We start from the raw sequence: 8,302 nt of genomic DNA, 5'->3' as shown, positions 1-8,302 counted from the left end.
AAAATGGCACTTCATCTTCACCAGGTACCTCCATGCTGAAGCAACTTCAAAGGCTGTTTCATTCAAGCCACCAGCTTCTGAGTGATGGCTCAGAAGTGGTAGCTCAGACTCCTAGTCATAAGCTCATGGCTACAGCTTATTTGCTGTTAAGAGTGTCTCTTGGGGAAATATCAAACACTCTGTTCTCAGATTTCATTGCTGACTGAGGCCCTGAGAAGAAGAAAGAAAACATACCCGGAATATGTACCAATTCTAGCCACAATGAATCACTGTTCCTTCCATGGAAGAAAGGATCTAGTATTATCCTCCATACCAAGTGACTAGTTGATCCCTCAACAGAGGACACTAGATCAGGGGCTTAGCACTGGTCTTCATTGCTGGCAGGGTGGGCATTTGGTGGTAGCAGAAGGTAGATTAGTCTTGGCAAGCAGAACTCATGCTATGGGGACCACATCGCCTCCATCCCTGCTATCATGGCTACTTTTACAAGTGCCCAGGCACAGGGGTGGTCAATGACAGAAGCTGGCTAATACTAGTCAAGACATTCTGTGTAGTCAGTTATTCAGTACCAATCTTCTGTGCTTCACATATTCTGGTAGACACCAACATGTTATATAAAGATCTACACATTTCATGCCAACAACCCCCTGCCTCTTCCTCAGACAACTTTTCTCTAATCTTCTAATCTTTCTCATTCCAGGCCCACCAAATAACCAACCAAGTCATCTTCACTTCCCATGGATTAGGGCCTGGGTCCCCCTTCAGTTAAGCCATCTAGAGCATCAGAGGTACCAAACAAGAGTGAGGGTTTTCTAGAAAGGGATTGGAATAGGGAGATGATGAGTATCATTTGTGTTGTCAAGATCAGCTACAGCAACAGGAGCTACAGTATATCCCCCTGATTTTATTTTTGTAAGTTTCCCCAGGAAAATAAACTAATCAGGATCCTAGAGGACATCTTCACAGGTGGTATGAACTTACTATATAGAACAAGTGGATCCAAGTGACACTAAAAATGGATCCTAATGGATCAAGACCAAGACACTCATTTCCCCAGCCACTGGAAATATATCTGCTACTACAGACGCACAACTGTGTTCTGCACGGGGAACTGCCCTCAGCTAAAAGAATCTGCTTTGACCAAGGTTACGCTCCTTCCCCAGCTGATCCATATGGAGGCACAAAGGTCTAGTCTCTTTGTGAGTTTGGTACTTCTCTGAAAGGCCATCCCAGCTGCACAGCAATGTGTGTTAATGATTGAGAATTGCAACCACATCACTGTTAAACTTCTCCCTCTGAAAATTCTGCTTTTCTCACTCCTTAGCAAGTGCCAGAGCATTCCCCAGTAGATCTTTTGTACCTAAATGTCAGAGTCAGATTCTGTGTCCTCACAGCACTCTACTCATGACAGTCCTAGGGGTCCAACAAAGGCCTCTCGAGATGGTATCCTTCTCATCTGTACCTTTCTTTTCTTGACACACAAAATGGCAGATTTCTGGAAGCCAAAGCTACACATCTCAGGTGAATTACAGAATGGTAAACTCTACCCATACCACTCCTGCTAGGGCAAAGAAAATATTCGTATTGTCCAGTATTAGTGTTATTCTAAAGGGTCCCAGAGAGCCTCTCTGGCTATTTCAAGAAAGAGAACATTCTACCTCAGCAACAACACCACCACCACCACCACAACAAACAAACAAACAAACAACACTTAGGTATGTCCAAGAAATTGGCCACTGGCCAAAAGAAACATGAAGAATATAACCAAGCTGGTTCAGGTACTGAGGAGTTTCATAATGACAGCATCCTAGCTGTCAGCCAAGTGGTCCAATGGAAACACTATGAATCGGAACTGGCCACAGTGTCTGTGAAAAGCCAGAAGTCACTGATGTATACAAAGGTATATAGGCTGGACTAAATGGCTTCAGGCCAAAGAGGAGGAAAAAAAAAAATGGAATTTTCCTTGGATTAATTCAACAACAAAAATGAACAGATTTTCTATCAGTTTTTTGGAATGACTCTGACTCGGCTTTCCTAGATGCTAACAATAGTGCCTATCCCCTTCACGTTACCAAGCTGACAGTGGAAGTAGGAATAAAGTAGGAAGTAGGAAATAAACCAGGAAAGAAGGAAAGAAATCTTACTTTTTTTTTTAATCCTTTCCTTTTCCACACATTGAAGAAATGATAGTAATCTCCTTTTAACTTTGCTATGAGACAGACAAATATTTTCTGGTAATTATAACTTCTAAGGCATGTCCTCTGACATTCTTTTACAGAATAAATGTCCCCAAGGGCAGACTAGTGGCAAGGGGATAAATTTAAGTTCCAGCCTCTGGAGAGTCAGGCTTGTGGCTATTGCGAGTACAGTGACATTGCCAACTAGTGCATCTCTACGTATATATTTACATTTTTATGTATCCATAGAGAACTTCCATACAGTGCACAGACGATGACCTTTACATCTACCTACTCTCATGTAGCTATCGCCTAGATCAAATTAGAAAAGCTTCCCATCACCCCAAAAGTTCCCTCATGCCTCTTTCCAGTCAACACACAGTTCCCATCTACTGAAAGTAACAATTTTTATTGCCCCCCCCCATCCCAGACTAAATATCAATGTCTCTTTTAAAGAAAAATTCAAGTCCCAAAAAAAATGGTTCCAACGATATGGGCTCTCTTTATCATAGATGAGGAGAAAGATAGGGCTGGAGAACAAAGACTTAGTATCCTCCTAGGAAAGGGAATCTAGGGAAAGTTGCCATTCCTTCTTTCTGTGTCTATGGCCACAAGAAACAAACCAAATTTAGTTATTCAGTGATACCATTACATTAAATTTTCAAATTATCTTGCTATATTATATCTTTTTTCTGCATCACGTGGACAAAGAGAAATATATCTACAGATATGAACAGTGGATCAGGAAAATCCAAGAGAGAAACCTGAGTTTCCTAAAAGAAATAAATAGGTCATCAACAGCCAAACTCTGTGGGCTAGTTGAGGGCCCAAACACCACCATGTGAACTAAATTAAATTGCCCCAACTTTAAGCTTACTTTCTGAGTAATTAACGAGAGTTACTGCTGTAAGTGCAGAACAAAGAAAACTTAACCTTTAAAAAACAGGCTGTGGGTTACAAAATGTAACAAATTAGAGTGTGAACATGTAACTAATCAGTCCCCAGTGTATTGGGAAAGGAGGGAGAGCAGGGAAAGGAGGCGGAAGCAAGATATATTATTTCTCATTTTCTCCCACCAAAGATACAAGACACCCCTCATCCCATCTCCTAACAAAGATGTGCCCTGGTGTATCACTGGAAACCCAATGCTTCTCTGTGTCTCTTACTCTGAAACTCCAAATTGTTCTCCTTCTTCAAACCTCAGAGGTAGATGATTAGGAAGAATATGGTTTTCTAGCCAAATGGAAAAGATAAACACCTTGATAATAAGTCCCATGTTTTTCCTTTCTGTTTCCAAACTAGGAAATTGTCTTCAGAGTTAACTTGGTTTTCAGCCCAGGCTTCAGTTGCTTGCCTTTTATATCCTCCTTCTAGACTCTAGAATATTTTTCTCAAGGAGAATGGGAACTATTACATGTTCCGTATACATTTCATCTTTTTGTTGTAAGCTGGGTCCTCTAAGAAGCCAACTCTGACGGAGTGTAGTATTTAGTATGTTTATTAGGGAGAGACTGTGGAACCTCACAGGTAAACACAGATAGAAGGTAGGGCAAGGAAGCCCGAGTCGGCAGAAGTCAAGCTACAACACAAGCCCAACAGAGAGCAAACGAAAAAGATTTATTGTAAGGAAATGACTCACAAAATTGCAGAGGCCTGGTAAATCCGAAATCTGCAGAGCAGGCTGGCAGAATGGAGCCCCAGGGAAGAGATGCAGTTCGACTCCAAAGGCGGTTTGCGGGCAGAATGTGCTCTTCTTCCAGGAAGGTCAGCCTTTGGCTCTGGGGGACTTCAGGTGGTTGTTTTATACCCACCCACATAATGAAGGACAATTAGCTTCACTGAACCCAGTCTCTTGATTTAAATGTTAATCTAACAAACTTCAAAGAAACATCTAGAATCAAGAGTGACCAAATATCTGGATATAGTGGTCTAGCCAAGTTGACACACACATTTAACCATCACACCACCCCAGAAAAGCACAATCTGGGGGGAAAACGGCTTTCTACAGCTGAGGCTCTCTGAAGGGACTCACAGCTGAAAACTGTCTGCAGATGACATTCCCAGCAGCTGCGGCAGTGACTCTTCCCAGAGTGGAATCTGAGCAGAGCCTTTCTGGGTTCATCACACCTATGCGATTAATTACATGTATTCAACAATTAAATTTAGTGTTAAAAAGTTTATTCAGATGATGTTTCAAAGCAAAGATTGATAAATACATATTAAGATATAGACATAAAGGACACATAAACACCCTTTTTGTCTGAAAGAAATGATTGAGTGTTTGAAATACCTGAAATTATTGTTCGCATATGGGACAAACCAAAAAGCAGAGTCTGTGCTGTTTTTACCAATGGAGTAGTTATCTCCTCTCATATAGTGAGCCTCTCAGTTGCTTGTATTTCTAATCCCTTTCAGGACCAGATGCAGTGACCTCTTAAGGTGTCTGGGATGAAGAAGGGGGAGACAGCTTGGAGAAACTTATCCTGTGACTTAAGCAATTATTTGATATTTCCTGGAATCAACTAGTAAGTATTATTTAAAGATAATGGGTCAGTGATGAAGTTTTAGAATATAAGTGAGGTCCGGAGCTGAAGACCGAGAAAGAATTCTTAAGACACCACTGGGGCAAAAAGGTGATTTTCTTAAAGCACGTGGGCAGAAAGAGTTGCAGCCCTGTGATCCCAAGGAGTGACTGATTATATTCTCGGGAGTTGGGGAGGTGAGAACAAAGGAGGTGTTCAGAAGGGCTGTCTTATAGTAAAGAAAATTCTCAGGGGCGCCTGGGTGGCTCAGTGTGTTAAGCCTCTGCCTTCGGCTCAGGTCATGATCCCAGAGTCCTGGGATCAAGCCCCATATTGGGCTCTCTGCTCAGCAGGGAGCCTGCTTCCCCCCCCCCCCCACCCTCTGCCTGCCTCTGCCTCTCTGCCTACTTGTGATCTCTCTCTTTCTGTCAAATATGTAAATAAAATATTAAAAAAAAAAAACTCTCAGGATAATGAAGTCCTGGTTATTGTCAAGCCAACCTATTTTTTTTGGTTTGTTTGTTTTATTTTTTCTCTAATGAGGTACCAACATGAAGACAGTTGAGAGTTTTCTGGTAGAATGTCATTCATAAACTGGAAGGGGAGATGAACCATGAGAGACTGTGGACTCTGAAAAACAACCAGAGGGTTATGAAGGGGCGGCGGGAGGGGGTGGGGTGTGGTGGGAGATTGAGGAACCAGGTGGTGGGTAATAGGGAGGGCACGTACTGCATGGAGCACTGGGTGTGATGCCAGAACAATGAATACTGTTATGCTGTAAATAAGCAAATAAAAATAAATAAATAAATTAAAAAAAAAAAAAAAAAAGAATGTCATTCATACTCCTGCTGTCGCACGTCCCTGTCAATAGGCTTTAGGTTTAGAAGAAATTCAACTTTATTTACATTTCCTTCCACCTCAGCCTCCCTCAATTTTATGGAGGGGAGGATGATGTTAGGGCTTCAGGAACTGAGTTATGGGTCTCTGGAAATCAGGCTATTGATAAGAAAGCTTCTTCTTTGTAAATCACTAGGACATTTGTAAACTGAGGGAGACTCTTATCTTGCAGGATTGTGATCTTTGCAAGTTAACTATTTGTTTTCCCTTTAGGGCAGCCAGGAGTGCCTGAGGAATGTCACATATATCCCATGGAGGGAGGGGGAGGGTTGCAGGATGTCAGCTTCTGCTTTGCCCTCAGCTTGCCTTCTACTCCCTCATCATCAGGACCCAGCACAGAAACACAAATCCATAGAAGAGCTCAGCTGCCATTTCTCTCAGTTTGTGTGTCTCTCCAGCTTCTAGTAGCCATTCCATGAGACATGAGCGACCATCACCCCAGGAACGGTTGGATAAGGAACCATTAAAGCAAATCCCTTAGGATGGCCCACTTGGGATGGGCCTCACCATTTTCTTCATGTAATGGAACTCACTCCTTAGAAGGATTCCAGCGTCAACTAATAAAATTTACATGGGAGTGATTCCCCTCACCCCTCCGCCACAGTGATGGCTCAGGAATGGACATGTGATGCAGAAAGAAGTAATGAAATATTTACCGAAGTTTCTGGGAAATGGGGAGGGAGAATCCATCTGCTGAAAGGTGAATTTGTTGCAGCCACCCTGAGGATGAGATGGGATGACAGAGAAGAGCACTGCGGGCAGCAACTGATCCTCTGAATTAAAGACGACTTAAAGTTAATCCTACTTCTGGGTTTTTAGTTATGTGACTCGGCAAATTTTCTTGTTTGTACTTTTATGAACCACATCATTCATACAAAGAAGAACCTAAAATATGTGTGAGGTTTAAATCAATTATAGGCTCTTCCCTAGATGCCAGGGAAACGGGGGTTGGGGAGGGCTGGTTGGGGGTGCTGTGTAGGAAGTGCCCTGCAGGGGGAGGAGTGGGGATTTGCTAAGGCCACACTCACTTGCAGGGGGTGCCCACAGCCTAGAGCAGGGACTTCAGCCTCTCTCACAATCAGGGCATGGTCATGTGCATGGAAGGTGCTGCTGTCGGGAAAGGGCTGCAAGCGCAGTGTTCAATGGCCACAGGGCCTGTACAAGCTCATGGAGGACACAACCAGAGTCCCATAAGCAATCTGAAGATTCTCCTCACACAGGCGGTAGAAACACTTGGAGTCCTGGGTGACCTGGTCTCACTGAAGAAATCTTTGGACCCGAATTGACTATTGTATGAAGGTCTGGGTGAAAACAAGAAACTGAGAAGGAGAAATTGCTGAGACAAGAAGGAAAATTCAAGAAGATCCAGACGGGGTAAAGTGAGAGGACTGTGAAGTTTCTGAGAAGCTGCCACCTGGAGGTGGGGTGAAGAACAAGTTCAAATGGGAACTAAACCCTGAAATAGCCGCCAACTATTTCTTCAAAAATAAAATAAGATAAAAGGGGCTCCAGGGTGGCTCAGTCGTTAAACATCTGCTTTTGGCTCAGGTCATGATCCCAGGGTCCTGGGATCAATCCTCACATAGGGCTCCCTGCTCAGCAAGAAGCCTCCTCCCTCTCCCACTCCCCGTGCTTGTGTTCCCTCTTTTGCTGTCTCTCTCTTTACCAAATAAATAAATAAAATATTTTTTTAATAAAATAAAATAAAAACAGAGAGGGAGACAAACCACGAAAGACTCTTAACTCTAAGAAACAAACTGAAGGGGGACCTGGATGGCTCAGTGGGGTAAAGCCTCTGTCTTCAGCTCAGGTCATGATCTCAGGGTCCTGGGATCGAGCCCTGCATCAGGCTCTCTGCTCGGCAGGGAGCCTGCTTCCTCCTCTCTGCCTGCCTCTCTGCCTACTTGTGATCTCTCTCTCTCTATCAAATAAATAAATAAAACCGTTTTAAAAAATTTAAAAAAAAAACTGAGGGTTGCTGGAGGGGAGGTATGTGGGGGTGTAGAGTAATTGGGGGATGGGCATTAAGGAGGGCACGTGTTGTAATGAGCACTGGGTGTTCATATGTAAGTGCTGAATCACTATATTCTACCCCTGAAACTAATAATACACTCTATGTTAACTAAACTGAATTTAAATAATTTTTTTTTTTAAATCGGTGTTGTGGTCGTCTCATACGCATTAAAATTACCAGAAGAGCCCATTACACAGTGGGCAACAGTAAATGGACTGGACACTGTGAGGGTACCTATGTCTGTGGTGAACCCTGAGAGCCCCAACACCAAAAGCTACAAGCATGGGTTAGCTCAGCAAGCTGCCAAGGGAATGGGCCCCACCACCTCTGAGACCATCTGAACCCACTCTCCCTCGAAAGTAGAATGGCAGAATCAGAGGAGCAATGAGCAAAGATGGGCCAGGACCCTGGTACCACTCCCAGCTCTGACCAAATAATGAAATTTTCGAGAGCATATGGGGACAGGGGCCTAAGCTGCACGTTTGCTTTGTATCCTCCATATCTCCCACCTCGGTCTTTGCCCGTTATCACATGGGACCTTGCTGGAGCAGTCCTGCTCCAAGAGCATCAGGCTATAGTTTTGATTAGCTGAATGTCAGCAGATGGAAACTGTCTAGATCCTGTTTAGGCTCTTCCTTCCCTGGAACGCTTGGAGCAAATGGAAGAGCTAACCACTGTCTCCAGTACTGGGC

General features: G+C 43.5%; 1 pseudogene; it reads left to right on the top strand.

Annotated features, from left to right (window-relative positions):
• Positions 1 to 1,717: 1,717 nt before the first annotated feature.
• LOC123943591 lies at positions 1,718 to 7,951 on the top strand (annotated as a pseudogene).
• Positions 7,952 to 8,302: the final 351 nt, after the last annotated feature.

The sequence above is a fragment of the Meles meles genome, chromosome 6 (assembly GCF_922984935.1).
Source record: "Meles meles chromosome 6, mMelMel3.1 paternal haplotype, whole genome shotgun sequence".
Classification (NCBI taxonomy): Eukaryota; Metazoa; Chordata; class Mammalia; order Carnivora; family Mustelidae; genus Meles; species Meles meles.
Note: the sequence above shows the minus strand (reverse complement) of the source record. Positions and strands in the feature narration are given on the sequence as shown.